The sequence below is a fragment of the Crocuta crocuta genome, unplaced genomic scaffold (assembly GCF_008692635.1).
Source record: "Crocuta crocuta isolate KB4526 unplaced genomic scaffold, BGI_CrCroc_1.0 scaffold98, whole genome shotgun sequence".
NCBI lineage: Eukaryota > Metazoa > Chordata > Mammalia > Carnivora > Hyaenidae > Crocuta > Crocuta crocuta.
In genome coordinates, this window is record NW_027532593.1 from 589,254 (window position 1) to 605,642 (window position 16,389).

The 16,389-nt window shown below is 40.8% G+C and overlaps 1 protein-coding gene across 2 annotated transcripts in view; it reads right to left on the reverse strand.

Annotated features, from left to right (window-relative positions):
• The window catches only part of MAML2 (mastermind like transcriptional coactivator 2), a 346,655-nt gene that overhangs the window by 254,390 nt on the left and 75,876 nt on the right, over positions 1 to 16,389 (reverse strand). The gene's annotated exons all lie outside the window — the stretch shown is intronic.

Consider the following 16,389-nt stretch of genomic DNA (forward strand, 5'->3'; position numbering starts at 1 on the left):
TGGGGAAAGTTTAGCGTTTTACTAGATTGGCAGATTTGGCGTCTGCTTTCCAAATTATTTCACCCCAGTTAAATCCAACTTTGTCCACACCACAGATGCCCATGCCCTTAGCGTGCCTTGCAGAGCAGAAGGTGGCTAAAGAAAACTACGCTTTCAGGACTGCTGGTTGCCCTTATGATTCTGGACCACTAACCTCAGGCGGGCCATCAGTGCTGCCCCAATTCTAGTATGTTTTTCTGGGTCCACTCACTCTGTCATTCTCCTACATGACTATTTCCCACCTCTCCCTCTCTCCTCATATCTCCAGCATGCTCTAATTCTTAGTCTAAGTCACTGGATGGAAGTGAGTCCTATGTCACTGAGAAGATAGAAGCTAACAGAAGAGAACTTCGACAACCTCTACCAACATGTCTGCCCACTTAACTGATTATTTTTTTAATGTTTATTTAGAGAGAGTGAGTGACGGGGGTAGGGGTGCAGAATGGGCAGAGAGAGAGAGAGAGAGAGAGAGATTAAATCTGAAAGAGGCTCCAGGCCCTGAGCTGTCAGCGCAGAGCCCAATGTGGGGCTCAAACTCATGAACTGTGAGATCATGACCTTAGCTAAAGTCAGACACTTAACCAACTGAGCAACCCAGGCGCTCCCCACTTAACTGATTATTTATCCCTGCCTCCTGCAATGTGGTAGTTGCCAGCCACATGTAGCGGCCATTGGTTACTTGAAATGTGGCCAGTCCAAATCAAGAGGTGCTGTTTATGTAAAATACAGTGGATTTTGAAAATTAGTATGAATGTAAAAATCTCAATAATGTTTTCATATTCAGTACATGTTCAGTGATAATAATTTGTATATATTGGTTCAAAGAGTCACGAAAATTAATTTCACCTGGTCTTTTTAGTTTCTTTTTTAACGCAGCTACTAGAATTTTAAAATTACATACATGACTCACATTGTGTTTGTTTGGGACAGTGCTGCTCTATTCTCTGCAATTACTGTGAAGGCACTCCCCGTGTTGTTAGCTAAGACCAAGCGCCCCCCACCCCCACCCCGGTGCATTAGTACACTTTCCTCCCTTCTACTCATGGCCTTCACTCTAGCTATTCTCGCTGCTTTCTCCTTCTTCACCAATTTCCCCCCTCTAACTGGATCATTCCCATCTGAATGCAAAAACACTTCTCTATCTCCTATTTAAAAAGAAACACCTCTTGACCACACATCTCCATTTACCACCTCATTGCCTTCTAACTTCTCAAAAATACGGTCTACACTCAGCCTACAGTTCTTTCAGTTGCATTTCTTATGCATCTACTCTAACCCCTACCCATTCCACCAAAATGGCCCCACCAAAATGGCAGTGTGTGCTGGAGCTAGCAGAAGCCACCGTTAAATATTCAAGAATTTTGCAAGCTTTTTATTAAACTATTGGCAGCTTGAAACAGGCCATGATGGGAATTTACACCATGGAAACTGGTAGACCCTGGAGAGCCAGGGTCCTGGCACAGCACCTATTGAAAGTTACCAATGGCCTCTACCAAACTTTAAAATCAATTACCATTTTTCAGCTTACCTAATTCATTTTTAGCATTTGACATGGGCAAACACTTCCTCCTTCTTAGCTTTCTTCACTGCCTCTTGGGGCAACATCTTCAATGTTGTCTCCTTCACTGGACATTTTTTCTTTGTCTCCTTTGCTAGGTCCACTTCATCTCTCTTACTTCTAAATATTGGAGAGTCTTAGCATTCAGTCCTAGCATCTCTTCTTCTCTTTATTTACACTTCTTTTCTGGTGTTTTCAGCCTTATGTTCTTAAATACCCAAATGTATACTTTTAGGCCAGGTCTTGCCCATGAATTCCAGCTTACTCACACCCCTGCCCACTTGACATCTTTACTTGGATGGCTAGTAGGCATGTCAAACAGCACACATTTAAAATGGAAATTTTAAATTCTCCATCTTCCCTTCTTTCCCTTTACTAAACATGATATTCCAGTAATATTCTCCAGCTCAGTAAATGGTAATTCCAGGAGCGCCTGGGTGGCTCAGGTGGTTAAGTGTCCGACTTCGGCTCAGGTCATGATCTCACGGTTCATGGGTTCGAGCCCTGCGTCGGGCTCTGTGCTTACTGCCAGCTCAGAGCCTGGAGCCTCTTTCAGATTCTGTATCTTCCTCTCTCTCTGACCCTCCCCTGCTCATGCTGTCTCTCTCAGAAATATATAAAACATTAAAAAAAATTTTTTTATTAAAAAAATGGTGATTCCAGTTGCATAGGCCACATGTATTGATTTATCCTTGGTTCTGCTCTTTTTTGATACCCCACATCCAGTGCATTGGCACTCCAATGGGCTCCATTTTCAGAACATATCCCCATATTAGAATAAGAGCAAGTCTTTCTAATGTTCTACAAAGCCCTACAAGTTACCCCCATTACCTCTCTGACCTCCTTTCCCACCAATCTCCCTTAGCTTACTCCTATCCAGCTAGAATATCTTTGTCAAAAAGATGCTCCTAGCTCAGAGGTTCTGTACTTACTGTTCTCTCTGCCTGATAATTCTTCTCCTAAATGGTCACATGGCACTTCCTGACCTTCTGAAGAATTCTATATGAAATTAATCCCCTCCTTGGAGTTTACCACTATATGATACACCATATTGTAATTGTGCGTTTATCGTATGTCTGGTCTCAGCAGACAAATTATTTGTTTTTTGGTATTTAACATTTAGCACCCATAAGAGGCACATACCAGAAGAAGCTCAGTTAAATGTTTGTTGAATGAATGCAGAACCTGATGTCATACTACCAGCTTTGGATCATAAAGAAAGTTACTATCACTTTCTGTTTTATATGCGAAGCATTAAGTGGAGGACACATATTAAATGGCAAAGTATTCCATTGCTCTACCAGGTTACCTTTGCATACAGACTCAGTAGTGAGGGAGGCCTTTAGGCTGGCAAAACAATTAAATCTGACTCAATTCAGAATTAATAGTGATTCATTTGGTGATAATGATATTGCTAACATTTTTCTTTTGATATTGCCTTTGTAAAAGGGGGACTTTCGGGATGTCTTCATCTGAAAGCCCTTTCAATTTCATACTGGGGGTGACTGCAGGAAGAACTCTGATGGAAAGAACTGGAATTATCCCCTCAGACCATGGCCCTGGTTGGTTTGTGGTGTGGTGGAGTCGGGTGGAGAGAGGGAGTCTGGGACAGTAAAGGTTTTAACAATAAAGTATTCTTTAAAGATTACATATACATAACAAAGGTGATTTTCACCTCACCAGCCCTCCTTCTCTTCTGCTGTTGATTTACCCAGAAAACCTAGGCTGAAGTTGCCAGTGAAAACCACCTCCCCAAACTCCTACCTCTCTTTAATAAACTAAAGGTGGTGGGGAACAGGTGGGAGACAATCCTTTCATCCCCAGGGTTTTCACAGGGGGATGTGTTTCTCATATCTCTGTCGCTAGAATTCAAAACACATCTCGTGACTCAGACACAGTGATTGGCAGTCTATAGTACCATTTTTTTCCCTTCAAGATATTGAGATAATTAGGTAGGCCTGATTTTAATGATCTTTTATAACATTATTTTTATGGGAAATTGTATTATGGGATCCAAATTCTTGCTTCATAACTGCATTTTTGGACCATAAATTGTTTATAAATTAGAAAATGCCTGCAATTATTATTGACTGGGTTTCTAGTCAGGTCCAAAGACCAAGTATGTTTTAACCATGTATGGTGGTAAAAACAATCAAAGTGATTATCCATTTGATTTGGGGGGCATTATAGGTTCTATCCACAGCTGAAAGTGTTAGAGAAGTGTCAATCAAAAAAATAATAATAAGCCTACAAATAAGGACAAAACAAACAATTTAAGCATTAGATAATATAACTAGAACACTCCTAGATGTATGGCTTGGCTACTCTCCATTCTATTCTGCATAAATGTGTTTTTTATCATGTTGAGGAATATGTGCTCTTCTCTCTTTTTACGCCCCCCCAACACATAGATATACACAGTAGATAGTTAAGTCAAGCAAAATTTATTGAAAATCGAAAAAGTACTACACATTGGGTTGAATTCTCTAAATGATGTGTTAATAGCTACCTCCTACATACGTATGAATTATTTCACATGCATTATATCTAATCCCCACAAACATGAAAGCAAACCCCTATGTGACGCTTTGTGCAGGGTACTATTCACAGCCTTTACCTTACTCCTTTAAGATGCATAATAGCCCTGGGGTGCCTGGGTGGCTCTGTTACACTGCCAACTCAGGTCATGATCTCACAGTCAGTGAGTTTGAGCTGGTAGCACAGAGCATGATGTGGGGCGCGATCCAGAATGGTTGAGATCATGACCTGAGCCCTTATCAAGAAGAGTCTGATGCTTAACTGAGCTACCCAGGTGCTCCACATCTTGTCACTTTAAACACATAGTTAGTTCCTCCAAGTCTATTAGTGTGCCTTAAAATTATTTTGCATAATCCCACAAGCACAGAAATGTCCAGGGCTCTGCCTCTAGTAGATATTCCACATAGGAAAGAGATTGACACAGAGTGCTTTTGCATCATACGTAAAAATGGGGAAAAAAATACCCATCAACACCAGAGCTCCCCTTTGTTTCTGAGAAAACGCCAAGAAAAACTGACTTTGATTTTCTAAATCTTCTTTTGATTTACTCTGCTAGAGGAAAATCAATGCTAAAATAACTACTGAAAGCCACCCGAGATGTGCTGATCTAACATGACAAATGCCAAGGAATTTAGACATTAAATTGATCTTGGAATCTAAGCTCCCCTTCTCATTCCAACAGAAATCACAAAATTCACAAGGAGCAGAATCCTTCTTCATACCTAGACGACGGGGCTTGTCATTTACTGAAGGCAGACGGATACCTCTACTGCAGTCTTGTTTACCAAGCAGCTAAGGTACTTACTTCTGCACCCAAGCGAGTGCTGCCTCTTTATGGTATCGATTACTGGGATTTTTGCTGAGAGCCCACAGGGACTGGCCACCAAAATGTGCCTAAAATCTTCAGCGGTTCATTTAATACCTTTCTCTGTGTTGAGAAGGAAAACTTGGGATGCAAACCCCACTTCTCAGAAAAGTGGACGCCATTCCAGAACGTGTTGCAAGTGATTTATATTTTCTGACAATGTACAAGTAAATTCTTTTACAGGATTTATGACACAATTCTCAGCCATCTGAGCTCACTGAGCTCACGTTTATTTCACCTTGTCTCACTGCTCAGAGAATTACAATTAGATGGAAACACCTCATGCCAAAGCATGGAATGGCCCCAGCATGGGACACTGACTGGCAAATACTTTTCTCTGTGAAAATCACCAAAGCTTATAAGCAGTCACTATGTCCCCCTCTCATTTAGACACAGCTAATAAAGTGGTGACACACTCTTTAATAAAGCATGTAAGAATAAATACAATAAATTGAAAGAATCATTTAAGGTTGTTTTTGTTTTTTTTTAAAGATAAGAACTTGTGTGGGACTTCTGAAGGAATTTTGATAGGTCCTTTTAGGATCATTTTAAAACACACAGGGAATTCTACTCCTAAAACCAACATTGCATTGTCTGTTAATTAAAATTTAAATTAGAAAAGAAAGAAAAGAAAAGAGAGAAAAGAAAAGAAAGGAATAACACAGGGAAATGTATTTGAAATTAAATAGTGGCAAATCTGCATACAAAAACAAATACAGCCATCAGAGAGACTTTCACTCAAGTTCTACTAACTCTATGCAAATAGTAAGAGCACTTTCTAGAAAGAGTTCTAAAGTAAGTCACACACACAAACCTCAGTAGCAGCACAAAACATCCTTTGTTGCCGGACGTGAGAAAAACACACTCGCTTCTAAAAAAAGCCATAGGAAGGAAGTGGAAGAACCTCAGGGGCGAGTGGGAGTGCAGAAGGAATGCTATAGCTCTTTTTTTTTTTTTTTTAAACACGTAAGCTTGCTGTGCCTTTAACAGTAGGGCAATAGTTCAAGTAAGTGAGGCAAAATCTTTGTGATTCTTTTTTCCCATCTCATAGGTGCACTCTCCGCCAAATAGGTTTGAAAATCCCCATAAAGGCAAGTTGATATTCTGGTGGCATTCGATTGCCCCAAGTTAAACAAGTTCCTTAAAAACAAATCAAAGAAACTCAAACCACCTGCATTATATTCTAATTTCACACATCTCCAAACAACTTTGATGGCAAAAAGAAGAATTAAAAGAAAAGTTATCCAAGAGCAAAGACAGGGAAGTGAAGCACTCTGCCGAAATTCTGCAGGGTTAACAAAATGGGCTATTTCTTTTTTTTTTAATTTTTTAAAAATGTTTATTATTATTGAGACAGAAACACAGCATGAGTGGGGGAGGGGCAGAGAAGAGAGGGTGACACAGAATCTGAAGCAGGCTCCAGGCTCTGGGCTGTCAGCACAAACCCCGATGCGGGGCTCAAACCCACAAACTGTGAGATCATGACCCGAGCCGAAGTCAGATACTCAACCGACTGAGCAACCCAGGGGCCCTGAAAATGGTCTATTTCTGATGGAGGATAGATTGAAGACTCTTTTGAGAACACAAATATGATCGTGCTGCCCTCTCCTTAAACTTCTTTAATACCTTCTCATTGTTTCTCATGGAGAAACACAAAATTATCAATATGGCTCACAAAGCTCTTGGTGATTTGGTTGCTGCATGTCTGCCAAGCATTATGTCAAGGCTCACACCAACTGAATGCTTCTGTTCCAGGCAAAGAAATGCTGAAGATTCTTATTGTCCCCATTTTGCAGATGAGGAGCTAGAGAAGTCGAGTTAACTTGATAAGATCAGAAAGCTGGAAAGCGACTGTCAGACACTGTTTATGGAGGAAATCAATGCACATTTCCAATCCCCTCTCTCTTGGCTGCCTCCATTAGCACAGCCGGAAAATCCACATTCTCACTCTCTGCTTTCCTTACTATTTGGGTTGTGTTCTGACCAATGATGTGTAGGCAGAAGTTCCCCAGATGACTTCTGAGCTTTTAGCTTTTCTGATGAAAGAACCTGGCATCACACATGTTTCCCCTTCCCCCTGCCTCCAATGGGACCATCCTGCCCAAAGCCATTTCGATACCCAGAAATGGCAAAGCAACAAACTCAGAAAGCAGAGCAACAGAGGCAAAGGGCCAGAACCTGCAAGGAATTCATCCAAACCTTTACCAACTCTGGACTGCCTCTTCTGAGCCTTTTTGTTTTGTGGAGACAATAGCCTGTGCTTTTTACGTTAACCTCACCAAGGCAGGCTTTCTGTTATTTGGAGCCAAAGGTATTTTTTTTTCTTACATTTATTTGTTTTTGAGAGACAGAAAGAGCAGAGCACAAGTCGGGGAGGGAAAGAGAAAGAATGAGACACAGAATCCCAAGCAGGCTCCAGGTTCTGAGCTGTCATCACAGAGCCCAACAGGGAGCTCGAACCCATGAACCACGAGATCATGACCTGAGCCGAAGTCAGATGCTTAACCAACTGAGGCCTGCAGGCACCCCAGATATTTCTAAGGGACACAGCTGTGAGACCGGGATTCTAACTAGGAAATCTGATTCCAGAGCCCACTAGCCTAACCCCATTCCTTCTTGGTTCACTCTGCCTTTTTCACTCTCTTCACTTTGGCCACACCAACGTCTGAGTTCCTCACAACCTCAAAATGTTTCTTCCTGCCCCAAAACCTTTGCTCTTCCCTCTGCCTGGAGGAATTCCTACATATCCTTCATATCTCAGCCTAAACATCACCTCCTGAGGGCAGCATCCCCTGATCTTTTTTCATCTTCCAGACAAAATCAGTTCCCATAAGTGTGTGTCTATAGAGACTGCTGTAGGTATCTTCTGTAGCACTTACCAAACTTACAAACAGGGAAGTATTTAATGCATCTTGCTATGTGATGTGATAGGCTCATGAGGTTAGAAACTGTGTTCTGGTTGTGATTGTACATGGTAGGCAGTCAAAAGATATTTCTTGAATGAATGGCTAACGTAGGCATTCCTCACCCTAAGTTAGTTCCTGAGCTAGACAGATGGAGATAGGAAGTCACTCATCTTACACATCTGCAACCTCAGAAGCTCATCGGGCTGGAATACATCTTGTTTGACTCTATTAACTCCATAAATATCTCAACAGAAAGGAAGGAGGCAAACTGAGCTCTAGGGGCTAAGTGTGAAGACAGAGCAGATTTCAGTAAGAAAGAAAGGAATATTTCCAGTTGCAAGGCAGGGCCATCCCAGAATTAGAAAAGTACTACAAGAGGAAAACAGTGTGTGTCAGGAATGGGTACCACAAATGAAAGCTGGGATTACCTTGCAAAAACAAAATTTTCAGCAGGCCAAACATAGATATGATATAGTATTTTCTGTGATCCCGAGTTTTGCATTCAGCATTCTGGGAGGCTTTTCTGTGGGAAAATGTTTCCAATTTTAAAGTAGAATTGTACGAAAATGTTTTAATTTATATAAACTTTGTTTTATTGCCAAATTTCCTGTAGCCTGTCTATTCCATTAAGCAAGAGATAACTGGTTTGCATCATCTTTTCAAAATCACAGTTCTTTGTACCATTAGAAGACACTCTCATCACCCTGTAACTGATCTTTTTATACTTTTGCCTCCATTAGGCTGTAAATTCTCGAAGGTAGGAATCTTGTATTCTATTTCATTTTAGATTTTTAACAGAGTATAGTGCTGGCACAGAATATGAACCCACTCTATCTTGTTATTATAATGAATAAACAAAATGCACAGGCATGGTAGACATTTAGTAAATACATGTCAAATTGGATTTTTGATACATGAGTTGGAATTGTCTCCCTTTCAAGGTATTTGTTCAGGGAGCATAATTACAGAGCCCGCAATCCAACAAAGTCTTCATTATGGAGAAAAACTAGAAGAACCTTTGCGTTTTCAAGACAATATGAATTAAAATGGCAACCTCCTTTTTATCGTGTGCATATTTCAAGCTCAAACACAACTCAAAACTTGAGATAAAAAGAAAACCCTATCATATTTCTCTGTTCGCCAATCCTGACCATCTTTTGTGTTCTCTCTTCACTCTGCATCCTGGAGGTCTTAGGAAAAGGAGAAAGCAGGGGAAGAAGGGAAGGAGAGACTGATGGGACAGGAAAGACAGTGAGTAACAGAAAGGAAAAAAGTGGATTGGAATGAGGAGCAAAGGGCAGGCACTGGAATAACAATGGAAGATACGCGAAATGGAAGTTGATTCCCTCTCTTTTTCTCCAGTCTCTAATTTCTCATCTCTGATAAAAATGTATGCGTATCTGTCTATTTGATCCTAATTTCATAACTCAATTTTCATAACATTTTTTAAGAAAAATTAATCTAGAGCTGAATGTCTTTCATTTTTACAACAAGCTTGTGGTTTTTGACATCTTTTGTTCCCATTCATTAAAGCCATCAACTAAATCCAGAGTAGGGCAGTACTTAAAGTCTTAGGAACGCTCTGAATGGATGATAAATACAATCTATTTTCACCTTTACAGAAAGTGAAACTTTTGTACTGTACACGGTAATCTGCCTACTTCATAAATATCCCATGTTTTCGTTTGCATATCATACCGATTAAACACACGTTGGTAATAACTCAGTCACCCAAGTGGCTTACAGAAATGTGAATGGAATCCAGTCCTGACGTGGGATAGAAAACCATGACAAAAAGCACATTAGCAGCAAGAAAAAATATTTGTCTCAAATATATGGATTATATTTTCTAGTGTCTTAACAGAAGAATGAAACTGAAAGAGGCAGCTTTGAAGAAATTTGCACGTGTCTGAAACCCACATCCTGTTGTTATCCTCTGCCCTGGCACAGAGAAACTGGGAGATGACATTCTCATTAGGGCCCCATTAGCTCTGATTTGCAGCGGCCTTCTTTAAAGAGGGAAGTCACGTTCACTCTCATTCCCCTCCACACGGCTATGCCGCGGACCAGGCACCATCACCGACCAGCATCATTCCCTGAGCAAACATCTAAGCCCAAGGATACAGTGGTCTAATCTGGCGCGCTTAGAACTTAAGTTTAAAAGATTCTCTATATGCTTCATTCCAGCCACTATCAGGAGATCCCAAATCACGCATAAACTGAGGCCCATATGTCTGGGGCCTAAAAGAAATTACAACAACAAGGAGAAGACTAATGAGAGTCAGCCAGTGAGAATAAGAGCAACATGGTGTGCCCAGACTTTTGTTCTTTCTTATTTATTTATTTGGTCGAAATGTGTGTGCTTTTCCATCAGGCAGATGTTGGTATCTTAGCCTTTTGTACAGGAAGCTGTAGAAGGAGGGGAAGATGGCTCGTAGGAAACAGCAGGAGGGCCTGCCAGTGGGAGCAAAGAATATTTTATAGGCCAAATGGCATTTTCTGTTGGCCCAGTGATTTTTTTTTTTTTTTTGGAAAACAAACAAACAAAGAACGATTTGTGACTCTGTTCAGAACCCTTTCAAAGGGTGAAAACAATCCTCATGACCTTATGGTCCAAATAATTGCAGAGTGTTGTTTTAAACTTGTATCTTGAAGTTCCCCCTTTATGTTAACTCTGCTTCACAACCACAGACTCTTCCTAACGGCTGCCCACATGTCTTTTTAATTTTCTAAGAGGAGACCAGGCCCCTTCAAGATGTTCCACCAACTCAGCCCCATTTCCCTCAGATGTTTCTCCTTTTTCTTCTTCTGAAAAGCATGTGTTGATAGACTACAGGGAATTAAGATTTATTTTTTAGACAGTGTTTTCCCCTGCAACTGTAAATCGGCCTCGCTCGCAAGGCGAGCAGGGGCAAATGATTCTAATACACTTTGCTCCAATGCTTCCATCTCAATATCCCTTTAAAATGAAAACTGTGGAGAGTGAACCGAAAAACTTGTCTCCATCTGGAAGCGTTTACGCACAGAGGTGTCTTTAACTTCAGTTGTTTGTCTAGAATTTCTATTTATGAACCGACTTGCCCTTCTCCTTTGGGTATGCCGAAGACAACTGTTTGCAAAATCCATTTTATGCAACAATCCAGAGGCTCCTTCAGCCTCAATCAGGCTGGAAAGGCCAACCGTGACTCATAAGATTCCCCCGACACACACACAAAAGTCAGAAGTCAAGGAGAGAGCCAATCTCTGATGCCAAGGGTAGCCGCCAGCCTACCTGACAAGTCAGTGTACTGTCATCAAACCAGTTTCCTGCTTGGAAGACCTTGACTCCTCACAGTAAAGGTGTCAGCACCTCTTTTCCTGAACAATCTGAACATGAATGACAGGGCCTGAGTCCAACAGAAAGTGTCTTTAATCTTTTTGTGGTTCAATATAAAGGTTACCCGAAGAAAAGCCTTAGGATATGCTTTCAAGATACTGACTTCTGATTTAAAAAAAAAAAATCAGTATGTCATGTTCAGATTCAATCATTCTTTTAAAGAAGCGGGGAGGAAGGGTGGCTGGACATCCACAGAGAAAGATTATACAACAAAACACTCTATAATCCTAGGACACCTGTGCCACATTCCTAAAGGCCTGTCATTAGAGGACTCCCTGAAGTGCAGGTTCTGACCGTGGGTATGTCCGGGCCAGTGGTCACTCTGTGTGGTGTGTGGGGAGAGGGAGGCAAAGTAGCAGAGTCCAGACAAATGGTGGTCAAAGGAAACAGAGAGAACGTCTGGAACTGAGAGCGAGAGACACCCTATCACACCACGTATTCTCAGTCCTCTTCTTCATCCATCCCTTCATTCCACTCTGAGTGCCAGTGTGATACCTGGAGTTGGAGACCATGAGAGAAAGGACAAGAGAATTACAGAGATACTGACCCTGAGCCTTGATGTTATTGAATCGCTAAATTAAAACCAGCAGTGACCTATGTTCAGAAATATTGTGATGTGAGAAAAAAAAAATCTACTTGCCTCAAACGCTGTTAGTCGTTTGGCAGCTCCCCCCACCCCCAAAGTCCTAAAAATCCTATTTGACTTGGTACAGGAGGCAGATCGAATAAGAAGCTATTTATTCTTAGAAAGCTGTTTTGGGGAGAGGGCAGTTTTGAAAAACCCAATTTAGTACATCCTGGAGCCTCATAATTCATTTCCAATTTTATGCCTGCAACAACCTAGTACCATTACTCCACTGTTCATAACATTTTTTTTAATGAAAGACAAGACACATTATATTGTCAAAACCATACAATTGCTTCTGTTAGCTCTTTGTATTTATGTTTATACAAGTCCGTAACCTTCTTCTGTGTAAAGCAAAGGTATCAGCTTATGGGGTACTGGGCTCAGCCTTTAGTCCCTTTAATAGCACTAAACTATTGTCGGAGAATTTTAAAAGAAAAAGAACATAATGTATGGAAAGAGCAAGCTAACATTGCTTGGTCACTAGTAAGCTATGTGAAATTGTACAAGTGACTTCACCTCCCTCAGCCTCATATTGCTTGTTTGTGAAATGAAGAGTTGGATTAGGTCACTCTTTCAGCTTTCTGTTCAAAAACGTTTGATTCCAAGCAACCAAGTTGTCTAATCAGGCAATTTTATAATTCTTTTCTTCACCAATATGGACTATGTCTTATTTCCAATCTATCACCATGAATAAAAATTTAGGGGTGCCTGGGTGGCTCCATCGGTTAAGCATCCGACTTTGGCTCAGGTCCTGATCTCACAGTTTGTGAGTTGGAGCCCAGCATCGGGCTCTGTGCTGAGAAGCTCAGAACTTGAAGCCTGCTTCAGATTCTGTGTCTCCCTCTCTGCCCCTCTCCTGCTCACACTCTGTCTCTCAAAAATAAATAAACTTTAAAAAAATTTTTTTAATTTTAAGATCTACATTTGATAGAGTCAGAGTTCACAAAAACTGATGGCATTCTCTGACCAAAAGTGCCATCTCCCTCCAGGCTCATTATTCTCTAGATTAGTGTTTTCAAAAGGTAGTCTGACGCCCTTGCATTTGCTAGGACCCAACCAAGGTCGACTGAACCAGAATATCTGGAGATGGTACCCAGAAATCCCTACTTTTCATAAGCATCCTGGGACATTCTGACATGCACTGAAGTTTGAGCACTGCTGATCTGGAAATAAATGTCACTAAAAGTATGAAATTTAGACTTGAGTTGAATAAAAGTTATATAGAGGGTCTTATGGTAAAACAGAGTTCAATCACAAATTCAGTTCTTCACTTTTCTAAAGTTGCTGATTTTAAGTAATTTTTAATGTGCTCAGAGATAGATTTAACTTAACCTTCAATTAGCATTATCTACTGCATAAATAAAATTCACAGAAATCAAAGTTAAAACACTTCCCCCAGGATTTTGATTACTGCTCATTTTGCTTCTTTTTATTTTTTCCTTCCAGTCACCATTTTTTTTAATTTAATTCATTTTTCCATCCTTAATTTAATGCTCTGTTTCATTTGCCACCCAAGTGATGACAAGTTTTTATATCTACCAGTTGCAAGGACCATACTTTTGTGGTGTACTATAATATCACCTTCCTGCATTTTCTGGCTTCTTTTCAATCCTATTGGCTATTAATAAACCAAAGAATTTATGCTGGGGCACCTGGGTGGCTCAGTTGGTTAAGCACCTGACTTCAGCTCAGGTCATGATCTCTTGGTTCCGGAGCTTGAGCCCCATGTCAGGCTCTGTGCTGACAGCTCAGAGCCTGGAGCTTGCTTCAGATTCTGTGTTTCCCTCTCTCTCTGGCCCTCCCCTGCTCATATTCTATCTCTCCTGCTCTCAAAAATAAAGATTAAAAAAAATTAAAAAAAGAATTTATGCTTATTTTCATCTATGTGTTTATTGATCTCTGTTCTGATAGGTTTGATAGTAATCATTACAGTCTTATCTAATAGTAAACTGCTTCCCCAGGAATTTGGGGGGGGGGGAGTTTAGGAATTTCTATTCTAGTTCACGTATCTGAATGAGTTGAGTATACATGATATTATGCTATCTACATAAATTATTTATTTCTCAAGTATTTTATTTGCCCTCAGATTAGTTGTACTGTTACTTCTTTAATCAGTTGTAATTCTTTTCTTTTATTACACATCACTAAAAAAGTTCTCCAAAATACCATATCTAACTCAGGTATGGTTTCAGCGTACTTCCTTTAGCTGCTAGAAAAGGGAACTAGATCCGTAAGACAGAACAACATTGTTAATGTTGTTAATGTTAAATGGCCAACAAGCCATTTAAAAGGCAAGATAAAACAGATCAACATAAGTACACTGGATGAAAAAAAAGGTTAAAGCCATTATAATTCCAACAATTTAACAGCAATATTAGTCACTGTTATTTCATAATAATATGTTCAGCATTTCTAAAATGTTTCTCAATCAAAAAATGTTGTCTCTTGCAAAAAAAAAATCAAACTATTAATGATTCATACATAGCACCTTAAAAAGAACGCTGGTGTCTATTATGAAGGATGAGGGCCTCAGAGGCAGATGACCCCACAAGGATGACATACATTCACCCAAGGGGAGAGCCAAGATAGCTCCGTAGGAAAGGAAAGGCAGAATGGGGTCCTGACATTTTATACACCCATAAGCACAAGGGAAATTCCTTTGAATATGTACTTTGGCTCTGCAGCGTAGAGGGAGTCTCGTGTGGCCACAGAGACCCCTTGGAGGAGTCAAAGTGGTCAGTATCATTAAAAAAGCACCCAATTGGAGTCAAGATATGAACATATGTCCTGTGATCTTTATTTATCAGTTGTAGAACTCAGAATATGACAAAATCTCCCTGAGCCTATTTGTGCCTTCATAAAAGAACTGTGACTCTCATGTAGTAAAATACTTCCTTCTTGGGGTTTTTGTGAGGAAAAAAATGAATGTAAGGAAACTCCTCTGAAATAAGTGTTGGTTAGAATTATAACTCAAACAAGGACCTGGGCACCTCCCCAGACCCTATAATCTGAGCTGTGTCCACATGTGCCTGAGTGTCTCCCGCCTGGGCTATCTCATCCCCAAAAGTTGCCTCAGCAACTATTCATCCCCAGGTACTGGCTGGAGGTGCTAAGCCTGGTCCATAGCCTCTGTAAAGTCCCCTCACAAACCAAGATGGTGCCAGTCATTGCAGAATTGGGCACAAGCCATGGAGCCCATCATGCCTACCCCTACTTCAGCTCACTATCTGGAAACTCTGATTCTTGTATGCTGCTGGAGGAAAAAAAAAAATGACCTCTAAACAAATACCTACCTCTGCAGGAATGTGCACTGGAACAGACTGAGGCAAAAATAAGTCATTCCAACACAATATGCAACAGTGTGTACAAATATGCTTTATGGCTGAACTGGAGTTCTTTCTGATTGTTAACATGTCCCGTTCTTTTGTGCCACCCACACAAAAATGTGTTCTATTAGGAGTCAGGTTCTATTCCTGACCTGCTTAGTCACACTGGGCAAGGCATTTTAATTTCCCTCAGCTTTATTTTATCCATCTTGGAATCTCTCTGCTCTACTCTACCTACTGAAGTTTCAGGTTATGTCTTATAAGCTAATAAAGGAGGGCCTGCACATGAAACATTCTGGCCGTTGCAATGAAGAGCTGTGATTACTGCAACATTTTACACCATTTTTTCTTTCTTTTTTAGAGATGGGGAAGGGGCAGAGGGAAAGAGAATCTTAAGCAGGCTCCATGCTCAGCAAAGAGCTCGATCCCATGACGCTGGGATCATGACCTGAGGCGAAATCAAGAGTCGCACGCTCAACTGACTGAGCCACCCGGGTGCCACTACAACATTTCTTAAGATGCTTTTGGAATGCACAGGTTGAAAGCAATACAAACCACTGACATATTTAATATGCTAAATATATCTTTACAACATTCTGTCAGGAGAGGAGCTCTGAGGAGCAAGACCCTCAGGCTTTCATAAAGTTAGCAGATGGCCAGGACTTAACAAAGCTAAGGCTATAATATTAACCTGAGGAAATACGTGCACTCAGATTGCCAGGTAAACAAACCATATTATTTACTCTCTAGTGCCTAAGACACACAGTCTAACTTTCATTAGGAGCTTGGTGGAGACTGCTACACAGGAGGGCAGGCTGCAAAAGTGGCCAAGAAATTGCCAGACCAAGCACCACGCTCAATGCAAGGCATTTTGGTCCATGCAAATGGATAGGAAAGAGGGGGCCCTTTCTTGGCCTTGGTGCTTGGAAGAGGAAGGGAGAGACAGTAGGCGCAGAAAGTATGATGGAAAAGCAATACACCTTCCCCATGAATCATTCTTGCAAGTGGTGTACTCTTTCAAGGGAATTTCTAGATATGGCAGTACTATGTCTGCATAGCGGAAGCCTAGCTCAAAAGAAAAGGATCTTTACTCAGCAGTAAAGACTGTGTCCCTCCTATGTCAGTACTCAACTGGACTTCAAGAAGTTGACAG